General features: G+C 36.3%; 1 long non-coding RNA gene across 1 annotated transcript in view; it reads left to right on the top strand.

Moving 5' to 3' along the window:
* Positions 1-24197, top strand: part of LOC140711779 (uncharacterized) — an 83417-nt gene extending 59220 nt beyond the window's left edge. The window contains exons 2-4 of the long non-coding RNA XR_012093062.1: positions 7130-7253; positions 20259-20380; positions 21258-24197. This is a non-coding gene — a long non-coding RNA (uncharacterized lncRNA). The remainder of the gene's footprint in view (positions 1-7129; positions 7254-20258; positions 20381-21257) is intronic.
* Positions 24198-25977: the final 1780 nt, after the last annotated feature.

The following is a 25977-nucleotide window of genomic DNA, read 5'->3' on the forward strand; positions in this document are numbered from 1 at the left end:
AATATTACTCAGCAATAAGAATGAATGACTGATACATGCAATTGCATGGATAAATCTCAAAATAATTATGCCTAAAGAACACCATCAAAACAAGATTACACACTGTATGATTCCACATATGTAAAATTTTAGGAAACATAAACTAGCATATGGTGACTAACACAGACCATTGGTTGTGTAGAGTTGGAAGTGTGGAAAGGGAGAAAGGAATTACAAAGGACACAAGAAAATGTTTGGAATTGATAGATATGCTTATCATCTTCTTTGAAAGAAAAAATACAGAGTTTAACAATGAAGTCATTACACATCAGCCCCAGCCAAACTGAGCACCAAAGTCACCCTAAATATACATGGTGGTTGTTTGCGTATATGCCTCTGTATAATGCTAGTTCTGTTACCTGGAATGATGACTGTCGGCACCCCAATCATTGCACACAAAAAAGTACCGTATTTTTACAAAATTGACACTGAATACTGAATCTGTTATTTTTAGTTTATTTAAAACTCCGTAATTACTTTTTTTCTTTTTTAGCACATCAAATGCGACTTTTACTTCATTGTTAATATTATGATCCACTTTTAAACTGTAAGGTGTTTGAGGGCTTACAAGACTATGTTTTTTAAGGTTTTGTATCCTCACAACCTCTAGCACAACAAGAGTGTCCATTAATATTTACTGAACAAATGGAGGACTTAATGTACAAGTGAAAAATTCAAGGTGGATACTATGTGAGTGCCTGGTCTAAATGTTATGCAATGTCATAATTTCAATGGGAAATCTAATTAAATACCCTTTAATAATTTTTACCATCTCTAAAATACTAAATTTATATGAGAATTTTGAATTTCTTCTTTTATAGTATTATTCATTTTAATGAAAATTATCTCTAAAGTCAATTTCTATTATTAACATTCTATTATCTTGTTATTCTATTGACAATTAAAACATATTCCTCTAGTGAGTTCCCCATTGGTCCTTATACAGAGTATCCCAAGAAACACTTGGGGGAGGAGGAGTGTTCATGAAAATAAAGTGATATATGGAATAGTTTTTTTTTTTATAAAAAGCATTTAAAATATATATGTATAAAAATATTTAAAATGTTTATATTCTTGTTTGTTTTACTGTGCAATAGTCTGCCTTTTAAGCAATGAGGTGCTATGATGAAGAATGTCAAGATGTTGCATGATTGATCACCTGATGCATGAGTAAATGACATTCAGTTTGTGCACTGATGCACAGGCAGCATTTACAAACTAACTATCATTTTGATGTATGTGGTCTATTTTGTCTTTGCTGGTCTATCTTATATATCTTGTCTTTTTTTTGAACACATATTGTGACATTTTATTATCTTGTTTATTCTTGTTTTTAATAAAATGTTTTCTCTCTCTAATTTGGATTTTTTCTATTACAAAATAAAAAATACACATAAATCAAATTGTTATGACTACTCACTGTAATTAAGTAATATGTGATGCTGTTTCTTGCTGTCTACTTTCATTCATTTGCACATTATATCTTATGATCTTTTGTTGGTGTTACATCAATACATTTTAATTTTTAATCAATTCAATGTTCAAAAGTTTGGGAAATGCTGACTTAGTCAAATAACTATTTGTGTGACTATTTGATTAATGTTTCCATCTCTCTCAAGAAAATAAGTTTCTAAACAGGCTGATGCCTATTTTTTCTAACTGTTATATATCTAGTACTTAGCTCAGTTTCTCACACATGAAAGCATGGAAATAAAACTGTGTATTGGTAGTCATACAATCAGGTAAGTTAGCAAGGATTCCCACTATGCATGAAGCCTCACGAGGGATTAGGAAACAAGTCCTTCTTCTTTCACTGGCATGTTATTACCACTAGGCCTGGGCTGTTCCAGTTTCAGCCAGCCATTTATCTGTCTATTCTATATGGAATTACCTGTTTCCACTAATTGAATATGTTATCTCTTTTTCTGCCTTGGTCTTTTATGGCAAACCTTTCTTTCCTGGAAAGGAAATGTTTGATTTACCTGGTTGCGTAAAACCTACTTTTAGTGACTTGTGGAATTTAAGCTCACTATTAATGTAGCCTGTTCCTGTATTTTTAAATGTCATATTATCTTTCTAGAATATTTAAACTTGTATTTAAATTGAACATGTCCTTAAGCATTGTCATAATTGTCATACAGAAGTTGTTCTACAACTTATGCGTACAGATGAATGAGATTTGCGCCCATATACATTGGTACTTTTAGATTTTAAACTGCTTCATTTGTCATTTTATGGGTGACAACTTCTGTCATATTCTATTCATTAGTAGTGAGTCACTCAGTTCAGTCCCCATTCAAGGGGAAGGGAATTTGTCTCTATCTTTTGAAGGATGTAGTGTAAAAGAATTTGTGGACTTAGGTATTTTAAAGCCACCACATAGAGACACTCACAAAAATCAGTATTGTTAAGTACAATATTCCATTTCTAAAACAACTACAGAATACTATAGGAATGGAACAGTAATAAAACAAGAAAGGAAACTCCTAAAAATTAAGAGAAAAATTAATAATACGATTGCCAAAATACACATATAGAAATCTAATAGAAATAAAATTTGTTAAGTTATCAGAATTTATTATAAAAACCAATAAAGATAATTTTGGGAAGCAAGGAATATGGATATAGATCATCAATAATGAAGATCCAACATTCACCCAATAGAAATTGCAAAATAGAAAAAGAGAGGATTAGCAGTCATTGACAAACAAGGAGGAGGTAGAATAGAAGTAGAAGAGGAGGAAGAAGGAAAAAGAAATTAAAAGAGAGAAAAGAAGAAAAAAACAAGAAAGAAAAAATTTTCCCAGATCCAATAAATTCAGTTTTCATCAGCAACCCAAAGTGCTAGAAGATAATATGACAAATGGCTTCTAAAATTTGAATTAAAATGACCAAACAAAATACCACTGCGAGAAAAACTTCCTATTGAATGGAAAACAAATGTTTTTAAGACATGTGAGGACAAAGAACTTCTATCTTTCACAAAAGCAGGGTTAGGGAATAAACATTGCATACCGGAACAGAAGAATTGATGACTCTGGCCAAAAGTCTCCAGAGGAAAAATGGGGGAAATTATACAAATATCAACATAAAAGGGCAACTGAGAATTCCCCTTTTACTAATGCAGACTAGATAGCTTAGACCATCCCTTCCACTGAAAACAATCTAAAAAATCTGGGAGAAAAATCTGTCTGAAGCATTGAGATTTAACAAGGCACCAAAAAAGTATTAAGCCAAAAATCTTTAATAAAAAACAGAGAGAGGGAACTTTTAACCTTAGGGACATCATGGATTTGGAAAACATAGTGGGGCAGAGCTGTTAGTAGACTCAAATGACTTGGGAACAGATACAGACAATCTCCGATTTACAATGGTTTTGACAACAAATTTTTGACTTATAATGGTGCAAAAGTGATATGCATTCAGTAGAAATAGTACTTTGAGTTCCTATACAACCATTCTGTTTTTCCCTTTCAGTACAGTAGTCAATTAATTCCATGAGATATTCAACACTATACTATAAAATAGGCTTTGTTTCAAAGAATTTTGCTCATTTATATGCTAATATAAGTGTTCTGAGTACCTGTAAGTTAGGCAGGACTGTGCTGTGATGTTTGATGAGTGAGGTGGTATTAAATGCATTTTTGACTTGCAATATTTTAAATTTAGAGTGGGTTTATTGGGTTGTAATCCCATCATAAGTTGACTAGCGTCTCTACTGGAGTTCACAACCTGCAAGCACAGGAACTTTGGGAAAGCCCTTATGCTTTTGGTTGAGGCTTGGAAGGATAATATGCTAGGATTAAGGGTAAATTCTAAATAAATAAACCTCTACATGGACTGATGCCTCGCTTTTAATCAAATAAATCTCTTGTTGGATTATAGGGGTTTGGAATTGTTATTTCCCTAGTTACTTATCAGAAGAAAATGTTCTGAGGAAAGGTAATATTATTTTAAAATGCAAATATCTCTATGATTTTTATATACAATGATCAATATACAATCAAATATAATCAGAAATGTAAGAACACAATTAAAAAACAAGGGAAACAACAGACAATTTTAAAAATACAAGGGATCAAGTTAATGAAATTATCAACTTTAAAATGAGAATGTTTAGTATGTTGAAAGAAGTAAAATGTAAGATTAAAAATTTCAGGCAAGAACTGAAATATACAAAAATGAATTACAATGATGTTCTAGGACTGAATAATCAATAACAAATTAAACTCAATAAATGTATATTTTAAAACAAAATAGATTCACCTAAGTTTTTTAGTCTGTCCCATTCACTAAATTCCCTTCTTTTGGAACTACAAATACATACATTTTAGACTTTTTTTCCACCATAGCCTTATATCTCTTATCTTTCTTTTTTTGTGTGTTTCAATTTTGATACTTTCTTCAGATCTGTCTTCTAGTTTACTCATCCTCTCTTCCACTGTATCTAATATGCTTTAAAATTGTCAATATTCGTGTCTGATGAGAAGTCAATGATGCTGAAAGGAATGAAAAGTGTGATAATGGCCTATATGAGAGTGAATCTAAAAAAATATTTATTTTAGATAATAAGATAATGTCTAAGGAAGTCACACACATTTATAATGAAAAAGACATGAAAACAATAGAAAATAGGCAGACATTAGAAGAGTGTTAAATATTCTAAGGTTCTAACATTAGCCAAGAATAGGTAAAATTATTAATTCACATTAGGCTTTTGATATATCAAGGACATATGTTGTAGTCTCTAGCATAACCACTGAAAGAGCAGTGAAATAATGTATAGCTATTAAATAAAGGGAAATAAAATACTAAAAAATAGTTAATGTAGAAAAAAACTTAAATTTAATCTAAGTGATTTATTTTAAAAGGAAATAATCTACAAAGTAAGAGAGAAAACAGAACAGGTGAGACAAATAAAAAAATCACAATGGTATATTTAAGGCCAAATATTTCATTAATATTGAAAGTAAAATAATTAATACTCTAATTAATTAAAGACTGTTATAAATAATTAAAAGTATAACAACCTAAACTGATACCTTTCCACAACTGTTATACTACATTAAAAACAATAACAACAGCATCAACTGCTAAAAGAAACATAACTCAAGGGTAAAAGCACTCAAAGACTGAAAATAAAAGATGTAAATATATATATATTACATCCAACACTAACCAAGCAAAAGTTGGTATAACCATTTATTAACAAGGCAGAATATTTTAGATGAAATAAATTTTCTAGAGATAAATAGAAACATTTTATAATGATAGAGAATTGTTTTCTTTCTTTTCCTTCTTTTTAAAAATGAAACAGTTTTTTTTGTTTTTTTGTTTTTTTGGTTTTTTTTAATTTGGAAAAACAGCCAGCCAATGTCTATGCAGACTGAAAATCTCATGGAAGGACTGACTCTAAATGTCAGATACTCAGATAAGTGTTTCATACAAGAAGATTTTAGGCCAGGCTCGAAGGCTCACAGCTGTAATCCCAGCACTTTGGGAGGCATAGGCGGGCAGATCACGAGGTCAGGAGATTGAGACCATCCTGGCTAACATGGTGAAACCCCGTCTCTATTAAAAATACAAAATATACCCAGTAATGGGATGGCTGGGTCATATGGTACATCTAGTTCTAGATCCTTGAGGAATCGCCATACTGTTTTCCATAATGGTTGAACTAGTTTACAATCCCACCAACAGTGTAAAAGTGTTCCTATTTCTCCACATCCTCTCCAGCACCTGTTGTTTCCTGACTTTTGAATGATCGCCATTCTAACTGGTGTGAGATGGTATCTCATTGTGGTTTTGATTTGCATTTCTCTGATGGCCAGTGATGATGAGCATTTTTTCATGTGTCTGTTGGCTGTATGAATGTCTTCTTTTGAGAAATGTCTGAAATTATGCTGCTATAAGGACACATGCACACGTATGTTTATTGCAGCACTATTCACAATAGCAAAGACTTGGAATCAACCCAAATGTCCATCAGTGACAGATTGGATTAAGAAAATGTGGCACATATACACCATGGAATACTATGCAGCCATAAAAAAGGATGAGTTTGTGTCCTTTGTAGGGACATGGATGCAGCTGGAAACCATCATTCTTAGCAAACTATCACAAGAACAGAAAACCAAACACCGCATGTTCTCACTCGTAGGTGGGAACTGAACAATGAGATCACTTGGACTCGGGAAGGGGAACATTACACACCGGGGCCTATCATGGGGAGGGGGGAGGGGGGAGGGATTGCATTGGGAGTTATACCTGATGTAAATGACGAGTTGATGGGTGCAGCACACCAACATGGCACAAGTATACATATGTAGCAAACCTGCACGTTGTGCACATGTACCCTACAACTTGAAGTTTAATAATAATAAATAAATTAAAAAAAAAAATACAAAATATTAGCTGGGCTTAGTGGTGGGCGCCTGTGGTCTCAGCTACTCTGGAGGCTGAGGCAGGAGAATGGCGTGAACCCAGGAGGCGGAGCTTGCAGTGAGCCGAGATCACGCCACTGCACTTGAGACTGGGCGACAGAGCGAGACTCCATCTCAAAAAAAAAAAAAAAAAAGGAAGATTGGAAATTTTCCCTACAATTATGCTTTCTGAAGGTATTTTTATATCTGATATTTTAGCACTTTAATTAATTCTGTTTTCAAGTTGAAATCTAGAATTCTCTTATCTTTGAAAGTTCTGAAGGCCACTTTGCTTTGCTACCTCAACAGTGTTATCATTCAGGGTGCCTGACGTTCCTTATTGCATTGCTGGGGTGTTTAGCTAGCCCCCTCTGCCACTGAGAGCAGTGCAAGCAAGTTACCTCCTCATGTTTTGTTCTTGTGTTAATTTCTGACCAATTTCTTCCCAGGAAGAAGCTGTACGTTTTTAAATTCTATTTTTAATTGAAATTTGCATTGATGTAATTGTAGATTCACATATAGTTGTAAAAGATAATACAGAGAGATCCCCTGCCTAATTTTTTTCCCATAAGAACATCTTGCAAAATTATAGTATAGTATAACAACCAGGAGATATATATTTGTGTGTGTGTGTGTGTGTATATATATATATATATTTTTTTTTTTAGATAGAGTCTTACTCTGTTGCCCAGGCTGCACTGCAGTGACATGATCTCGGCTCATTGCAACCTCTGCCACCTGGGTTCAAGCGATTCTCCTGCCTCTCAGCCTCCTGAGTAACTAGGATTCCAGGTAGGTACCACTATACCTGGCTAATTTTTGTATTTTTAGTAGAGATGGGGTTTCAACATGTTGTGTTGGCCAGGCTGGTCTTGAACTCCTGACCTCAAGTGATCCATCAGCCTTGGCCTTCCAAAGTGCTGGGATTATAGGCATGAGCCACCATGCCCAGTCACAACCAGATTGTTGACACTGATACAATCCATTGATCTTATTTCAGATTTCCCATTTTCCTTGTACTCATGTGTGTGTGTGTGTGTGTGTGTGTGTGTGTGTGCACCTGTGTATTTGGTTCTACATAATTTTAACAGCTGTAGGTTCATGAATCTAACACCACAATCATTTTAGTTAGCTTGGATTGCTATATCAAAGACCACGAACTGGGTAGTTTAAACAACTAATATGTATTTCTCATGGTTCTGAATCCTGGAAGTGCAAAATCAAAGTGCTGATGGATTTGGTTCCTGATTGTGACACTCTTCCTGGGGGCCGATGGCCATTTTTTTGCTGTATCTTTATATGGTAGAGAGAGAAAGAGCTCTGGTCTCTTCTTATAAGGGCACTAATCCCTTCATGGGGACTCCCCTTTCAAGACCTCATCTAAACTGAATTACTTGCCAAAGGCCCTGCCTCCAAACACCATTCTTATTGGAGACAAGGGTTTCAACATATTAATTTTGGGGGGACGATATAAACATGAAATCCATAACAACGGCAAAGATTCAAAACTCCTCTATTAACACAAGAATGCTCTTTTATAACCACCCACCTGCCTCCCATCCCGATCTCTAACTTCTGGCAACCACATATCTATTTTCCATGTTCAATTTTATTTTTATTTCAAAAAGTTATATCTATGGAATTATTCAATGTAACATTTGGATATTGGCTTTTTCCCCTTAACATAATTCTCCAGATATTTATCTGTGTTGTGTGTATCAACAGTTGGTTACTTCTAATTTCATGTAACAATATTCCGTGGTGCATATATACCACAGTTTAACCATTCTCCCAGTGAAGGACATCTGGGCTATTTCTAGTTTTTAGTTACTACGAATAAAGCTCATATGATCAGTTATGTATTGGTTTTTGTGTGACAATGTTTTCATTTCTCTGGGATAAGTGTTCAAGAAAGTAATTGCTGGGCCATATAGTAATTGCATGTTTAATTTCATAAGAAACAGCCAAAATATTTTCTAGAGTGGTTGTACCATTTTATATTCGCATCAGCAAAGTATGAATGATCCTATTTCTCTTCAAACCTGTCAGCATGTGCTGTTTTCATATTTTTGTCTTAGCCATTCTGATGGGTGTACAGTGATATCTCTTTCTGGTTTTAATTTACATTTCCCTGATGGCTGACAGGTAGAACATCTTTTTATGTGTTGTTTGTCATCTCTATATCCTCCTCAGTGAAATGTGTCTTCCTGTCTTTTGTCAATTTTCTAATTTTTAAATTTAGAGTTTTCAGAGTTTTAAAAAATGTATTCTAGGTATTATTCCTTTGTTGGATATACAAATATTTTCTTTGAGTTTCTCACTTATCTTTTAAGACTTTTCACATGAGTTATCGCAGAACAAAAGTTTTAATTTTGATGAGGTTTAAATGATCATTTTTTCCTTTAACGGATTACACTTTCGGTGTCATGACTAAGAACTCTTTGCTGACCCCTGGATCCTGAAGATTTTCCCTTATTATTATTATTTTTTTCCTAAGGTTTTATAGTTTTATTTTTTCATTTAAGTTACATCCTTTTGAATTAATTTTTATCTGAAAAATACTGTTTTTCTTTCACTGTAGGCCCGTCTCTGTATAAATTCAATTTGAAAACATGGCAATATGTATCTTTCATTTTCAAATGAACAAGCTCATAAATACAAAAATTAAAGGCATAACAAGAAAATAAGATGTTTTATGTCCTTTGATACCTTTGTTTTCTGCTGTGGCAGTTGTCAAAAATACTAAGTACCTAGGATTTTCCTTTCTAAAATCTTCACTTTCTTTAAAGTCTATCTCTGAGTTCTATTTTCTTGAGGAAGTGTTCCATGACCACCTCTCCTGATGTTTCTTCTCTAATGTGCCATAGCATTCATTTGTACAGTTAGTTTTACAGGCAGCTATATTCTAGTATTTTTCTGATTCTTGTAATACATTATATTTTCTTCTTCAGCAGGGTCTTTGCACATACTGTTCCTTTACATCCTTCAACTGGTTGCCTCTTTCCTATCCTTCAGTTTTTCAGTTCAAATGTTATTTTTTTAGCATGAAGTAAGTCCCCTAATCTTAATCTTTCATAGAACTGGTATTTAGTGTAGTTGTTAATTAGGATTCATTTGTGTGAGGATTTGACTTTTCCACTAGACTATAACGTCTGTGAGGAAGGTGCTATTTGCTTTTGGTCACTCTTGTGTGTTTTATTTATAGTACAATGCCCGGTCAATAATTGAGGCTCAATAAATGCATCTTGAAAAAAAAAATAAGCGAATTTTTGATTTGTAAATTTCAAAAGGCAGGGGCTGTAACTTACAACTTAACTGCATAGAACCTAAATGCCAGAGAGACTTAATGCTTGATTTCCAGAGAAGAAAGCTGAGTATTTAATTTATCCATACAAGAAAGTGTTTAGGAGAATAGCAATATCTACCCAGATAATTTTTATTGGGAAGAGAGGGAAAGTATAGAAAACATTTCTTGAAACAGTCATGTAATTAGAGTTAAATAGCGATTATAATTTAAGCAATCAGAGTAATTACTTAAATTGTTTATTTCCTTTTGAATTGTAGAGTCATTGCTAATAAAACCTCTTACTATATTTTTTATACAGTAAAATAAAATTCATTAAGAAATATAGGTATGGGCAGGCAAAGGAAGCTAGTGGCCGAATTAGTGGCCAAATTTGTTCCAGAGCACTTTCTAAAGACTAAATAAAATTGTGCTGGCCTATTTATGAGTTAAAAATATACACTATCTTGTTTGGCCCATTTTTTGTTTTACACTCTCCTGGGAGCCCAGTGGAACTGTGGCTCATTTTTAGCTCCCTCCCTAGCTCCGTATTTTCCGTCCACCCAGGCTGGATGGGAGTGAAAGTCACTTTGCTATTGTCAGCTGCATTGGAGCAGCTGAATCTCTCTGTCCCAGAAGTAGGGAAGGTAAAAGCTCCATGTGGAGAACTTTCCATTCTTAGCTAAAGCTAGTTGCTTTGGCCTCAGGGGCTAATTAAGTATTATAAACACTGATTAAATAAGGTGGGTCATTTCCATCACCATTTTCCAGAGAAGGAAATGGAGGCACCACACCTGGGAATGACGTTTGCAGACTCAGGAAGACAATTTGCAGTTGCTTAATTCCTTTGCTTTGCAAATGCCAGCAGAGAGCACTGGAGAAGTTAGGCATAGTTTGAATACTATTCAAGCAGGTCACATTTGGAGGCTGAGGTGTCTCATTAAAACTTCCTGTTACTGCTGTATATCCCTACACTGTATATCCAAATCCATGACAGAGGTGCTGTACGTCTCCTGTCTTAACACCTAATAGTCCTTGCCAGATGGAATGAAAAAGTTGATTATATACAGCTTTGCCAACGTCTCTTGACAGGAAAGAGCAAAAAAATCCTCCTGAACAAATGAAATGTCAGTCAAAGCTCAAACATATTAAAGCAAGATATGCTATATTATTTTCCTAGATTAAAGATTAACTGGCTTCTAATTAATTCTGAAGATGTATAATATTTTAGCATGACTGGTTTTAGGATTCAGGAATATCCTTTAATCCAGTTTTGTTGTTGTTGTTATTTTTTTACTCAGGTGCCTACCTCCTTGTAAAGTGGGTATTGTCATGCAACTGGAATCTTAGCTTTTCAGAAAGTCACTGCTTTGGGAATTGGAAGAGGGGTAGAGCTCAGGATTTCTTCTTTCTTTCTTAATGAGCTGTAGTCTATAAAGTGTTAAAACAGGCCAATATTTGAAGGGGGGAAAAAAAAGAGTTTGAGTTATTCACATCTTGTCAGTCCCCCACTCCCACCCTTGCTCTGAGCTCAGGTTTGCCTCACAGGGATGTTTCAAAGAAATTGCGTTGTGTGGGTGGGAGGCAGGGAGGAAAAGGAGGATTTTAGAATTAAATAAGACTTTTGAAATGGGTTGCAAATTTTCATTGCAGGGAATGTGTCATTAGAAATCACTGGAATTGGTGCAAGTTCTATCACATTCGCATTTAGAGTTTTCACTGGCTTTTCTTGATGGCTGGATGGGGGTGGAGCTCTCCAATGTCTACCCATTGACTCCTGGGATCTTAAAGGAGAGACGTGTTTCTAACTCTTGCTGCGGGGAGAAACTATAAAACTGTAGTCCAGAGACCTTCAAATGACCTCCAGTCTCTTCTTTAGTATAGAATTTTAGAGCTAAATGTTACCTTATGAATTTTTCTAGATGCTTGCCCATAAAAATGTAACTGGAGGAGCAGCAACATTGCTGTAACAGAGGAGCTTGCTAGGATTGTAGAATCCCCAGCCCAGACCTTCTGAATCTCACCCTGCCTTTTTAATAAGATCTTCAAATGACTCCTAAGTGCATTAAAGTTTGAGAGACATTGCTCTAGATGAAACTCCTTATTATATAGATTAGGAAGCTGTGGGCCTGATCTGGGGCATTATTAGCTTTTGTTAAAAGAACCACAAATCAGAGCCTACTCTTCTGCCTTCTCTGGCCATACTGCTCTTCCCCATATGACACTGCCCCTCTTGAACCTTGAATTCAGTGTTAATTGTGCATATGTGATCACTAGTAAAAAAGCAACTGGCACCCCATTCACATAAACAGATACTGTGTCTGGGTTTCTGTGATCTCTAATATCATTGCAAAAACAACTAGCACAGTGTCTGTGTATGTAGTGGGTGCACAATGAATACTATAATAATATTAATATTATTAGTACTGACAGTTATTAGTGTTATGTGCATGGTAAAAGCAAGAGAAAATGGTCAAAGTTTTTCAGGCAAGGTGTCTTATCCTCTTATCCACCCAAGTAGCTTCAAGACCAGACCAGGAAATGATGGAAGGAAGTGGCTATGGTGGGACCTGGGTTTATTTTCACTTAATTTCCTGCCAGAGGCAAGGAGGTGATCAGTCGGTGACTCAGAGCTGCTCGTAACCATGAGGATTTTCTTTACCTGCTTCCATGGCACTGATAAAGTAAAAAGATGAGGAGTCATTTAGAGACACCACCAATGCCTTTTGTGCTTTTGGGTAGAACCTCTACTCTTCTGCTAATTGCAGGTACAGTCACTCTGGACAAATGGAAAACAACTCACTACTGGCCAGCAATCTTCCTTCTCGTATTTTCCCCCCATCCTTCTACACTATCTTTCTTTTTCTACCTTCAATATTTATTGAGCACTTACCATATACCAGGCTCAACAATAAACAGAGGCTAGGCTCACACAAAAATGTATCATGCTTGGCTTCTGCCCTCAGAAAGATCTTATTGTAGCAAGAGGAGCAGACAATGTAGAAGGGCCATGAGATGAGAGCTATGGGTGAATATGAACAAACACCATGAGAGAATAAGAGAAAGTCTGATGAAGAGTAAAACTAAGTGAGCACCTGTAATAGCTGCAGACTGTGACAATACGTTATATATCTGTGTTACTGAGTTTTTCAAGGGGTAGGTGATAGGCAAGTCTCCATCAAGGTAGTAATATTTGAGTTAAGCCTTGCCGATCAAGTAGTCTTTCACCAGTTGGCAGAATGAAGAAGCGTCCTTGTAAGTAGAAGGACTAGCATAAGCAAAGATGGGACACAATGGAAGTGTGTCCAGAGAACAACAAATAGGTTTGTTAAATCATAAGGTATACAGAGAAGAATAGCAGAGGATGGTATTGGAAAGGTAGGTGGAGGTTCGATTTTGAATAGACTCGAATGTCCTACCAAATAGTCTGGCCTTTATCTAATCCATTGCCAAATTTTAAGTAGTACGGTCACATAAATGCATTTGAGTTTTAGACATGTATCTCTGGCATTTTGGTCATGAGGAAAGTTGAAAATAGGAAGAACGAGCTTATAATCCTGTTACCAGGGGTCCTTGCTCCCAGAGCTCCCAAGATGGTGGCCGGCCGCTTCCAAAATGGTGGCAGGCCACTTCCAAGATGGCGGCAAGCCTCGTGTTCTCTGACCCACCGTTCTTGGCCTCACAGATTTCAAGGAATGGAATCTTGGGCCATGTGGTGAGTGTTATAGCTCTATTAGAAGCCGTGGGTCACGGAAGAGAACCGTGGAACCCAGTGACTAGTGTTCAGCTCCATTAGGACGAACCCAGGCACTTAGCTGTGCAGGAACAATGGCAAGCCTTTAGCCCAATGGGGAGTGGCAATGGGCGCCTTGCTGGATCAGGAGCACAGCGGACACCCTGCTGGATCCAGAGAGATGGAAGTCAGTGGCGGGTCTGCGATGGCGGCAAACAGCAGTGGTGGATGGCGAACGAAAGCTCAGCTCCAGCTGTAACAAACATGGACCAGAAGAGTGTGGTTGCAAGATTTAATAAAGTGAAATAAAGTGAAAACAGAGCTCCCATACAAAGGGAGGGGACCCAAAGAGGGTAGCCTGCTGGCTCGAATGCCTGGGTTTATATCCCAATCATTGTCCCTCCTGCTGTGCTCTCAGGCATTAGATGACTGGCTATTTCTTTACCTCCCGTTTTTGCCTAGTTAGCATTTTAGTGAGCTCTCTGACTGGTCGGGTGTGAGCTAAGTGGCAAGCCCCGTGTTTAAAGGTGGATGTGGTCACCTTCCCAGTTAGGCTTAGCGATTCTTAGTTGGCCTAGGAAATCCAGCTGGTCCTGTTTCTCAATACTATTAACGTAGTTCAGGCAAGAGTTGCAAGCCCTCATGTCAACGCAGGTATAGAAGAAACAGATATGGTATACAAAGGTCTCTTCTCGTCCCTTCCTTGTGTCTCCCCGGGAAGGGCAGAGAATGAACTGCTTAGCTTAAGATCTAGACTTGGGGTTCACACAGGTCACCTGTGGTAGAGTCTCCTTTGTTCACACATATTTAAATACAAGAAAAGCTGTAAAGAAAAGGAAATTACATATATGCTTAGTTTTACTTGGAAGTTAATCACCAGTTGCAACCTTGGTACTTTTCTCTACTTGGATTGTAAGTCGGAAACAATTTGCATGTTTTACCAAATCCCCTCACCTAGATTCCTACGTCAGAACAGCACCAAGATGCTCAGCACTTGTCGATACTCTTTCCAGCTGGCAAGTGACACAGAACTGGGCTCAGCCTTTGACAACTGTAATGGCGTCTGTGGGATTTCTTTGCAAGAAGCTGGATGCCTTCTCTCTTTAGATGCTTTCACTTCTGGGCATGGGATGCCACGTCCAGGGACTGGTGCGTGTGATGAGTGGCAGAAATGAGCATGTCCACTGTAGAAGATATTAAAATTACTTACTTTGGGGTCAGTTCCTTTTTGGGGGAAAGGGGCATACATGATGGGTGACAAGGCAACCCTTCCCTGTGGAGGAGAGAACTAGGACAGTCCTAACTGAGCTGTGTCATGGGTTCTACACACAGGCACGGATCACCACCACTCTACTAACTGCACGTGGAGCAGTGTTTTACTTCAAAGGGCTGAACCACTGTTACATCTTGTTCTTAAATCACAAGGTTTAAATAGCAATGCCATGTTTAATTAGGGCCTGAGTAAGACTTCTGCTTTGAGACAGAACAACCTCTGAAATGGATCCTTTCATCTCTGACACGTATGTCATAAAGTAAAAACCTTATCCATGTGTAATAAGCAAAGGTAGAGTAAATTAAAATTAGAGATCTGAATTCTAGGATTTTGGGAGGGACTCTCTGAAATGATACAGAAGAACTAACTGATTGTTATTAAGAGCTATCTCTCATTCTGGCTAACATGGCGAAACCCAGTCTCTACTAAAAACACAAAAAAGTAGCCGGGCATGGTGGTGCTTGCCTGTAGTCCCAGCTACTTGGGAGCCTGAGGCAGGAGAATCACTTGAACCCAGGAGGCGGAGGTTGCAGTGAGCCGAGATTGCACCACTGCACCCCAGTCTAGGAGACAGGGTGAGACTCCTTCTCAAAAAAAAAAAAAAAAAAAAAAAAGGCTGATTTAATAAATGCATGTGTTTTATGTTTAAATACAGTTTTAAAAGTGATCAGAAAGTGTATTTTCTTAAGTAGTGTTAACATATCTCCTTTGAGTGTTTGGGAAGCTGCGGCATAGCAGGTGGGCATGTAGTCTTTGAAAGCAGACAAATGACTTTTCAAATGTTTATTCCTCCATTCGTTCGTTCTTTAATCTTGAGCATTTCACTTAGCTGTTCTAAATGCCCATTTCTCATCTTTAACCTGAGAATAATAAAACCCAACCAATTGGAGAGTTATAATAATTCCATGAAATAATGTAAGGTGTCTGTCCCGTAAGAGTGTGCACAATTCATTTTCTTTGAACTTTTCCCCCACAGAATAAAATGTGCTTCCCTTCAGACACATGAAGTTGATGTCATTTGATCTCTTGTCAGCAGGAATTGTATTTAAATTTTTAAATTTTTAAATTAGCATACAGTCAAATTGAATCTTTTGGGGGTATATTGTTCTATGAATGTTACCATATGTATAGATTGATATAAATCTATAACAGAATGCATAACAGTTACATGCCACCCAGAAGACTCCATTGTGCTATTACTCTGTAGCCTCTCCATACCCCTAATTCTTGGCAAACACTGATATATCCTCTATCACTACAGGTTTGTCTTCCTGAGAATATCATATACATGGAATTATGCCCTGTATAAACTTTTGAGACTAGCTTCTTTCAGATCATATAATGCCTGTGGGATTCGTCAAAGTTGCATGGGTCAATGGTTTGTTTCTTTCCATTGCTGAATGGTATCACATTGTATGGATGTGTCACCGTTTGCTTATCTATTCACTCATTAAAAGACACTTGAATTGCTTCCAGATTTGGCAACTATGAATAGAGCTGCTATGAACATTTGATGTACTGGTTTTTGTATGAATATAAGTTATTATATCTCTAAGATAAAATACCCAGGAATAGAATTTCTGGGTCATATGGTAAATAGTTGTTTAGCTTTATAAAGTCTGACAAGCTATATGTGTTCTCACTAGCTACATGTGCTCTGTGTCCTTACTAGCACTTAACATTATCAGGATGCTTTATTTTAGCCATTCTAATAGGCCTAGAGAGGTGTCTCACATGGTTTTAATTTGCATTTTCCTAATGGCTAGTGATACTGATAATCTTTTCCTCCGTTTCTTCATTTATTTTTTAACCACACATGTCCTCTTTAAAGTAAAGGGTCTGTTCAAAGTTTTTTTTTTTTTTTGGTCTATTTTTAAAATGGGTTGTTTTTTACTGTTGAAATTGTGTTACCTGTTAATTTGAGAGTTAACATCTTTATCTTATTGAGTCTTCTATTCCATGAGCACTGTATATCTTTCCATTTAGTTCATTCTTTTATTTCTTTTACCAGAATTTTATAATGCTCAACTTGGAAATACAGTGTAAGCTATGTTACCTTTATAACTAAGTATTTTGTGTTTTTTAAAGCTATTGAAGACTGGTCTTTGAATTCTGAAATTTCATTGCCATTATATAAAAAGATAGTTTGCTTTTGTATGTTGACTTTGCTAAACTCATTTATTCATCCCAAGAGCTCTTTTGTTGTTTTCTTAGGAGTTTTCTACATAGAGAATTATGCCATCTGTGAGTAGGGGTAGTTCTTTCTATTTTTTTCCAGGCTTCTCCTAAAGTGTTATCTGTCCAAGGTTAATAACCACTTCCTGGTTTTATGCTGTGTGTCTACACTGAGAGGGAGGGGAGGAAAAATGTGAAATTCTCTGCCAGTTTCTTGGTACTTTAAATTTGTATCTTCTTTCCCAACTCTCCAGCTATTTTTACCACTAGGGTCCTCAAAGAGATGCTCCATCCATTCTGCACAGGTTTTATGGCTACATTCGACAAGAGAGACAACGTGAATTCTGTTTACCCATTTTACCTCAAACCAAAACCAAAGAATGATTTGGGACATTTTTTTCTCCAGTAGTTTTTTGTATTTCTCCACCCATACTCTGTTTTTCATTTCTGACCCTTATGTTCCTTTTCTGACCTTAGTCCTAGATAGATAGCCAGGGTTGTGAGCATGAGGCATGCCAGTGGGACAGAGTAAAACCAAGTGGATATTGAACACTGAGCTTTGGTTTCCTTAGCACTGTGCTCTAAAAAATTGAATTAAATGAGTCTGGACACAGGACAAGAGAAAACTTTAACTCAGCTTATGTTCAGATTATTTCAAATTAGTGAGTTAATGAACCTCTTAAGTCACAGAAATTATCTGTATCAATTTACAAAACAGGAAATCAATGAACGCTTTCTTTGGCTGGCAAGTGTGGTTGTTGGCAATTCTGTGACATTTGCGTTTTAAAATGTGAGTGTGTGCGTGTGTTGCTAGCATCGGTGACGGGCTGCAGGGAGAGGTGGCTTGGGGACCCAGTCAACGGAAAGAAAGAAATGGAGGAAAATGGTGATGGAAGCCCTGGAGTGCTTGTTTTGACGGCTGTTACTGGTTTCATTGGGTTTCATCTCTTGCTCTGGAGACATCATGTAAACTTTGGCTCTCTGGGAACATCTTTCCTTTCACAGTGATCTGGCTGTTGAGGTTAAATTAATTTAATCCCATGAAACTGCTTGGTAGCTTCCTGCTGTTTCAGAATAAACTTTGGAAGAAAGGTCATCCCCACCTTTAAGTTGCTGTCCTTCTTCGCGATGCATTTGGCGTTTAGGTAGCGACGCAAACACCAACATATTTCAGGCATCGCTTTAATATTAACACTTCTTTCTATTCTCTCATTTCCACTGCACCCGTAGGCTCTAAGAGCTGGTCTGCAACACCGCCATCTGGTGGCTCCAAAGCTACATGGATGAAAAAAACCAAAATCTTGCTGGTTTCTAGTTTTTTGTTGTTGTTTTGTTTTGTTTTTGTTTTGTAAGCCATTTCTTCTGCTGCTTTCAGTTGACTTAGGACGAACTTATGGCAGATTTGTGCACCATTTTATGCCTCTGCTCAAGCCATTTTTCTCTTCCTGGGGGCACATGCCCAGAGGCGACTGAGGTCAAGAAGAAAGAAAACAGAGGGATTTGGAAAGCAATAGTGTTCCTGATAAGAAACTAAGAATTATACAGAGAAATGGTGCTACTGGGATGCATCTGATGTGAATGTAGTTGTATGAAGTTTCCTTATCTTCTTGGGTAATTTCAGGAGTTTTTAGTCTTCACACAGACAACAGACAACATATTTGTACTAGGAGATCTTTTTGCGTTTACATTTCTGGGTTTTGGAGTCGTTGGTAGAGAAAATCACTTCCACACCAAACTTCCCCCTGCTCAGTCCCATCCCTCAGCCCCTTCTCCAACCTTAGCCCCTGAAAGTGCTTTGTTGTTTCATGTGTAATGATTTTTCCTTCAAAAGAAATCTGGAGAGTTTTACTGTTCCCTGAAATTTTTAGTATTCTAGTTGAAAATGCCAAAATGAACACTGGCTGCTTCGGTAATCCTGATGGGGACATAAGTTTGTAAGAAACAGGAATCTGTGCTGTGTTTTTATTTTACTACTGTGGGCATCTCATCTCTCTCCCCATTGTTCACCTTAGGAATTCCTTTTTCATTTATTTTTCCAGTTTCTCTTTAATGTGATGTGTGTATATTTTTGTATGTATGTATACATGTGTGGGTGGGATGTATGTATGTGTATTATATATTCTCTTTACTAAATTTAAATTCCTGCATAAATAAGAAAAAAAAAGAGGCACATCTGCCTTGTAGGAGTGACTGTTCCTTCAAGATTTTTAACTATGCCTCCAGGTTGTGTCCCCACCCCTCAGAATCTTGTCAATTAGAGCATTCACTGCAAGATCTGAAGACATGGTAGCAAAAGCATCAGCATTGCTGCCTAGCTTTCTCCCCTTCATCATTTGTCCCATAGTTGTCAACCAAGTTCAACCTATTTGAGAGTTGTCATAAAAACCAGCTAGAAGCTCAGAAATTAGTGTTAATACAGCAGCATCTTCACTCTAAGCAATTGAAAGAGACGGGTTATTGGGCAACGGAAAAAATACAGTGAAGATGAAATGGTACCAAATTATCTATATGCTATATGACCAATCTCTGGACATTTGAGTATCAAAGTGATTTATTATTACACATGAACTTAGAAACATTTAAGGACAGAGACTAAAGCTATTTCATATCCTTCCTGCACCTCCCTGCCATCCAAAATCTTAAGAACTTGGAAATTGCATACTAGTTCACTCAACAACATACATAGAGACTTAATGGTCAGTTGGAAGCCAAGTTCCAACTTTATTATAGGCAAACTCATGAAAAGTCTGTAATTAGCTGGATCACTGATAATAGTTGCATCAAGAATACAGAAGTAAAGGAAAAATTAAAGTTTCCTGACAATCCAAAATTGTGTCACAGATCCCATTTACCAAAACTTGCATTTTAGTTCTTCATTCGTAGGTGAATTTCTTATACCCATTGTCAATTTACATAAATGACTTAATTTTCATAGAATTAGCTCAGTAAGTTTGGCCAAAACCACATTAGAGATACAAAGTTTGGCAGTTGAAATTTTGATTTAGGCAAACAAGCTTACAACACTAGGGCATTAGAGGTAACAATTTGGGGAAATTTTTTTAAACACACAAAATTAAAATCCAGAAGTCAAGGTTCCAGTAGCCTGGGCCATTTTGTATAGGAGTCAGTAGCCTCATCAATCACAATACTTCTAAGTATCCTAGGGTATTACAGCATCCCATAAAACATTAACTGCACCCCAGAATCTAGATTACGCTCTTCGTCCTCTGTTTGAAAGGCAATGAATATGTATGATATATTTTAGGGCTATTTCCATAACAGAATGGTTGAAAATATTAAAGATACATAACAGTGAAACCCTCTGCTTTATAGAAATCAGACATATTACTGATGTATTTCTGGCACCAGAATGGACCTCCTGAAGAATCCCAGTCACTATAAGTGTATAGGCAAAAATGTCTGACAGTAGCATGAATGCTCTGGAAAAATTGAATGTAAGTAGAACTGAAGGTAGGAGAAGAATGTTAATTTCATGGAGGTGATTATCAGTACAGAATTTGGGATGGAAAGGAAGTGATGGGAAGGAGGAGTGAAGAAAGGAGAGAAATTAAAAACAAATTCATATGTTTATGTAACATATTATTTATTAATTAAACAAATTTTACTGAATATCCCACAACAAAAACTAAAACAAAGATTGGTCTCTGGGATAGTTCTAGCATCCAAATTTCTTGGCTAATTTCCCAAGTAAATATCTTATTTTAAAGAAAATCGAAAGTCAATGAACAGAAAGTATAAATCAAAAATGTGTGTGTGGGGAGCAATTTAGAACATTTTTAGACCTTTTTTACTCAAATTAGAATCTATGGATCAGTAGCATCAACTTCATTTGGGTGCTTGCTGAAAATGCACTTCCAGGAATTATCAGCATGTGACTCATGCACTTACACAGGGCCTTTTAGTCAGAAGGGCTCTGGGATTGGTTTAACATGTTGTTTTTGCCATCTTTAAATTCTTAACTTAGAACAAGGGGTCCTGAATATTCACTTTGCACTGGACTCTGCACATCATGTAGGTCCTGTGCAGGCTTTTGGGCCCCATATCTGAGCTGCTGAACAAGAATCTGCATTTTATCTTCAGGTGATCTCTCTGTGCCCTAAAATTTAAGAAACACTATTTTCAACCATACAGAACAATTTCAATAAGTAGTATATTTTTTTCACTTGTATCACGTGTATCATTCACATGTTTTATTGTTCATTGCTTCTGCTTCAAGTTAGTGGAGGATTCACTTACGTAACCTGCTATACAGATGACCTTCATTGTTGGTGTTTTGTGTAACTGCTGATGAATGTGTGTGTCTTCTTACAGGTTTCTCCTTCATGAAACAAAGGGTGAGCACCATTTTCAGTTCAAAATGTAGGTAACAGGATGAAGTCAGAAAATCAGTTAAAATTGGAAGAAAAGGAAGAAATAAGAGGAAACTAAGGAAAGAAGGCCAAAGAAGTGGAAAAGCAATATTGAAAGAGTGAGATTGTTAAGATTGTTGTATCATGAAGAACTTGTGTGGTCTTTATCTTGGGTTCTTGGTATGGAGCTTTTAAAATCTTTGGGATTTCCTAAGTGTTAAATGTATCTTTGTTTTTTTATGAACATCTTGGATCATACCTGAGTGTAGGGTAATGAGGTGATTCACAGCGGGCCCAATGATAGTTTCAGGAAGCAGTCTGGTCAACAGAAAGGACAACCATGTGATTAGAAGGTTGGGCTTTGAGTCGGCCCAATCTCCAGGGAGATGGGAGGAACTGGAGATAAAGTTCAATTACATGTCCAGTGGCTTAAGCAGTCATTCCTATGCAATAAAACCCAATAAAAGCTCTGGACACTGAAGCTCAAGTGGGGCTTCCTGATGGTGTGAATATGTTGATGTGACAAGAAGGTGGCAGACCCTGATTTCACAAGAAGGTACAGAGCTCTGCTTTTGGGACCCTCCTAGACTTCACCCTACATGTCTATTATTAAGCTGTTCCTGATTTGCGTCTTTTATAATAATAAAAATGTAATAATAATTCCAGCACTTTCCTAAGTTTTATGAGTTATTCTAGCAAATTATCAAACCCGAAGGAGTCTTGGAAACCCTGGAATTTGTAAACAATAGTTCAGAAGTGCTGGAGATCTCAAAAATATGGCTGGCATCTGAATTGGTGATAGTCTTATTGAGAATTGTGCTTTTCGGCCTGTGGGGTCTGCATTAACTACAGGTGGTCAGTGTTAGAATTAAATTGTAGTCCCCAGTGGATAGCCAGATAGTTGGTATTAGAGCAAAGGTGAAAAAGTAAATGCAAGATGTTGACCCTGTTTTATGTCTCCAATTAGGTCAAGTCCCTTGTCACATGGATATACACTGAACTGCAATCAGTCATCCCAAAGTGATGACTTTGGGATGACTGATTGCAGTTCAGTGTGCATAAGCCAAGCTTTCAGTAAGACAAGCTTGTACTCTGCTATACACACATAAAGCTGGTGGCCTGTACAGGTTATGAGACTCACAAAGAAGATGCCTATTCATTCTCAAAGCAAGCTCCCAAAGCTCCTAAAGACAAGAGGCTGGGGGAGGTAAGGGAAGAGAGTGGGAAGTGGGGAAAATATATTGTCTTCTATAGCTGGGAAGTTCTAGCATCACAAAAATGGGACTAATGATCTACAAACCCTTGCTACCTGAAAATCAGAAGTCCTTAATCTTTTTGCACTGCATAGATGGGCTTTATAATAAAAGTTGTAGACTCTTACTTCAAAAAATTCAGCTACAAATGAAATTTTGCTTATAATTTCATCAGGTTCACAGGCCTCCTGAAACCCATTCATGGTTATCTGTTCCAGTGACTCAAGGTAAAAGCCCTTGTGTTATGTAATAGCACGGATTGGTGAATTCAGTGGTGCCTGAATTTGAAATGCTAACTGACCCACTCCTTTGTTATTTAGACTCGGATATATTGCCTAACTTCTCAATTTGTACTTTTCATAATTTTTGTGAAAGTCACATTTGACATAAAATAGAAATCCAATAAGTGGTAGCCGTTATCATATTCCTGAAAACCCATCTGCTAATAATATGCATGTGTGTTAGTAGATTTATTTTTTCTCTTCCTTTAAAGAAATATATAATAAACATATATAATATATATGTGCTTAGTTATATAGAGAAGTGCTCATTGTTAAATAAAATAAATAATTTGGGAAAAAGAAAATGGGGCCAGGTGCAGTGGCTCACACCTGTAGTCCCGGTGTTCTGAGAGGCCCAGGCAGCAGAATCACTTGAGGCTGGGAGTTCAAGACCAGCCTGGGCAACATAGCAAGATTCCATCTCTGTAAAAATGAAAATAAAAAAGTTAGCCAGACGTGGTAGTGCATGCCTATAGTCCTAACTACTTAAGGGGCTGAGGCAGGAGGATCACTTGAAAGGTTACAGTGAGCCATGATCATGCCAGGAGTTCCAGGTTGCAGTGAGCTATCATCATGCCGAATCAAAAAAGAAAATAGAAATTCCATGAACTTCCCATCATCCAGAGACATCCAGTGTTAATTCTATAATCTGTTTTCAATCAATAGTCAGCATTTCATGTGTCAGTAACATTGGTGTATATCATCTTTTAAATATTTGCATATTATTGCATTGATTTAATTCCTTTATTTATGAAGCCAAGCTCCTGTTGATATAGGCTTTTGGATTTTAATTATTGTAATTAATGCTGTAATAAATCCCCCTAATACAGATGCTTTTAAAAAGTTGTCTTTCTTTTTCTTAGAAAATGTTTCTGTAGGTAAAATTTCTTCTTCAAAGAGTGTGCACATTTTATACTTTGAAACCTCACCAAATGCACTCTTGAAAAGTTTAATCAAGTTACATTAGTAATAATAGGACACAGAAACAAAAGTATGGCTAAATCCTAACAACATAACACACTGTCAATCTTTCCAATCTTTAGCAAAATGATAGACTGAAAAAAATGACCCTATTTATTTGCATTTCTTTGATTAAATAGTGATTTTGGATCCTTAGCATTTATTATTTGATATATTACCTGTTTGTATCTTTTGTTCCTTGTTTTGTTTTTGTCTTGGGGGGAAGGGAGCTTATTTTTATTTTTCGTCTTCTCCCACCAGAGATAATTAGGTATTGGGCATATAAAATTTTTGTCGGGCATGAAGAGTTTTGTTTTTCAAATTTCCTGTTGCTTTTCATATTTGCTTATGATGATACTTTTTGACAAAAAAGTTTTAAAAAGATGTCATCTATAATCAAATTTTAAAGTGCAGTTTCTATATTTTATATCAGTCATAGAAAATAATATGGTTTTTCAAGAGAGCACTGTAGGACGTCAATTTACACAGTATAAAAATACTTTATAATGTACATCTATAACCTAATAATCATTTTTTAAAGCCTAGTCTTGATGTAAGACACTCCTAAATGGAAGATATTGATTACCATCAAAGACTTTCCAAAACTCCCAAACTTTGGACTTGTAGTCTCCTGGAAGGCAGATTAGTTATCAAAGATAGAACAAAATCTTAAATAAAGAGAACTATTTTAAAATGTTGATTTGCCACTTAGCAGTTAGGTGATATGTGGAAAATCAACTCTCTCAGTCTAGATCTGTTAAATATGTTAAAATCATACACATTATCTAATCAAAATGTTAATTATTCAGTAAATTTTTTTAAATGTTCAATTTGTTGTGTTTTTAAAAATTTTGCACTCACTGTAGTTTCCTTCCTCTCTCCCTTCTTCTCTTCCTTCCATCTTTCCTTTCCTTGTATCTTTCTGTAATCATATGGCACTTTTTATAGCTTGATTTTAAACAAAACTTTCTGAAATATATAATTTATAAAAAATTTTATATAAATTATATAAATGCACAAGCTTAAAAATGACTACCGACACATAAAAATTAAATTACCAGCACTTCGAAGGTCTGAAAACACTTCCTAATCCATTTGCACCTCTTCTGCCTCCCCCACTTCTTAATAATTATACCATTGCATTAATAATTATAACATTGCAATCCTGGAATTTGTTTTACTTTTTTCTGATTTTCTTTATATTTTATTTAATGTACATGTTTCTGAAGTGTATAAAAGTAAAGTTATATTGAATGTATTATCTGCATTTTAAAAAATTCAGTGTTGCTTTATATTTCTGAGATTCACCATATATTTTGAGTTGATTCATATTTATTGCTTTTATAGTTTTCCACTATATGAATGTACTGAAATTTATTTCTACATTTCCTTAAGCATTTCTAATCATTTTTTATGTATCTTTTGGTGCACAAATGCCTGAATACGGTTAGAATTTTTGGAATTCCTGGATTCCAGACAAAGCAAAATTGTTTCTTAAAATCATGACTACCCTGCCAGTAGTGTATTATTATTATTTCCTATTAGTATTGTCATTTTAAGACAGGATCTCCCTCTATCGCCCAGGCTGAAGTGCAGTGGCATAATCACAGCTCACTACAGCCTTGACCTCCCTGGCTCAGTCAACCCTCTTTCCTTAACCTCCCTAGTAATGAGGCATGAGCCACCATGCCTGGCTAATTTTTTTCATTTGTTGTAGAGATGGTGGAGTGTCTCACTATGTTGCCCAGGCTGGTCTAGAACTACTGAGCTCAAGCAATCCCTCTGCCTCAGCCTCCCATAATTCTAGGATTACAGGCATGAGCCACTGTGCCAGGCCGATTTCCTGTTCTTTTCATCACTATGAAGAGTAAGATTTTCTAATTTTTGCCTATTTCATGACTGTCAAATGCCATTGTTTTATGATTTTAACTTACATGTACCTCCTTGTTAGCCATGTTGAACATATTTTCTTATGTTTGTGGCCAATCATTTTTCTTTTCTGTGAAATAATTCAAACCCTCGGCCAACTTTTAATTTGGTTTCCTTTTTTTTTTATTGATTCATATCATTCTTTATATATTCTCCATACTAAAACATGTCAAATATTCCAAAAGTCTACAAATATAGGCTTCCCATTTCTGGTTTGTCTATTTATTTTCTTTAGGGACCACAATGTGTTTTTAAAATT

The sequence above is a fragment of the Chlorocebus sabaeus genome, chromosome 1 (assembly GCF_047675955.1).
Source record: "Chlorocebus sabaeus isolate Y175 chromosome 1, mChlSab1.0.hap1, whole genome shotgun sequence".
Classification (NCBI taxonomy): domain Eukaryota; kingdom Metazoa; phylum Chordata; class Mammalia; order Primates; family Cercopithecidae; genus Chlorocebus; species Chlorocebus sabaeus.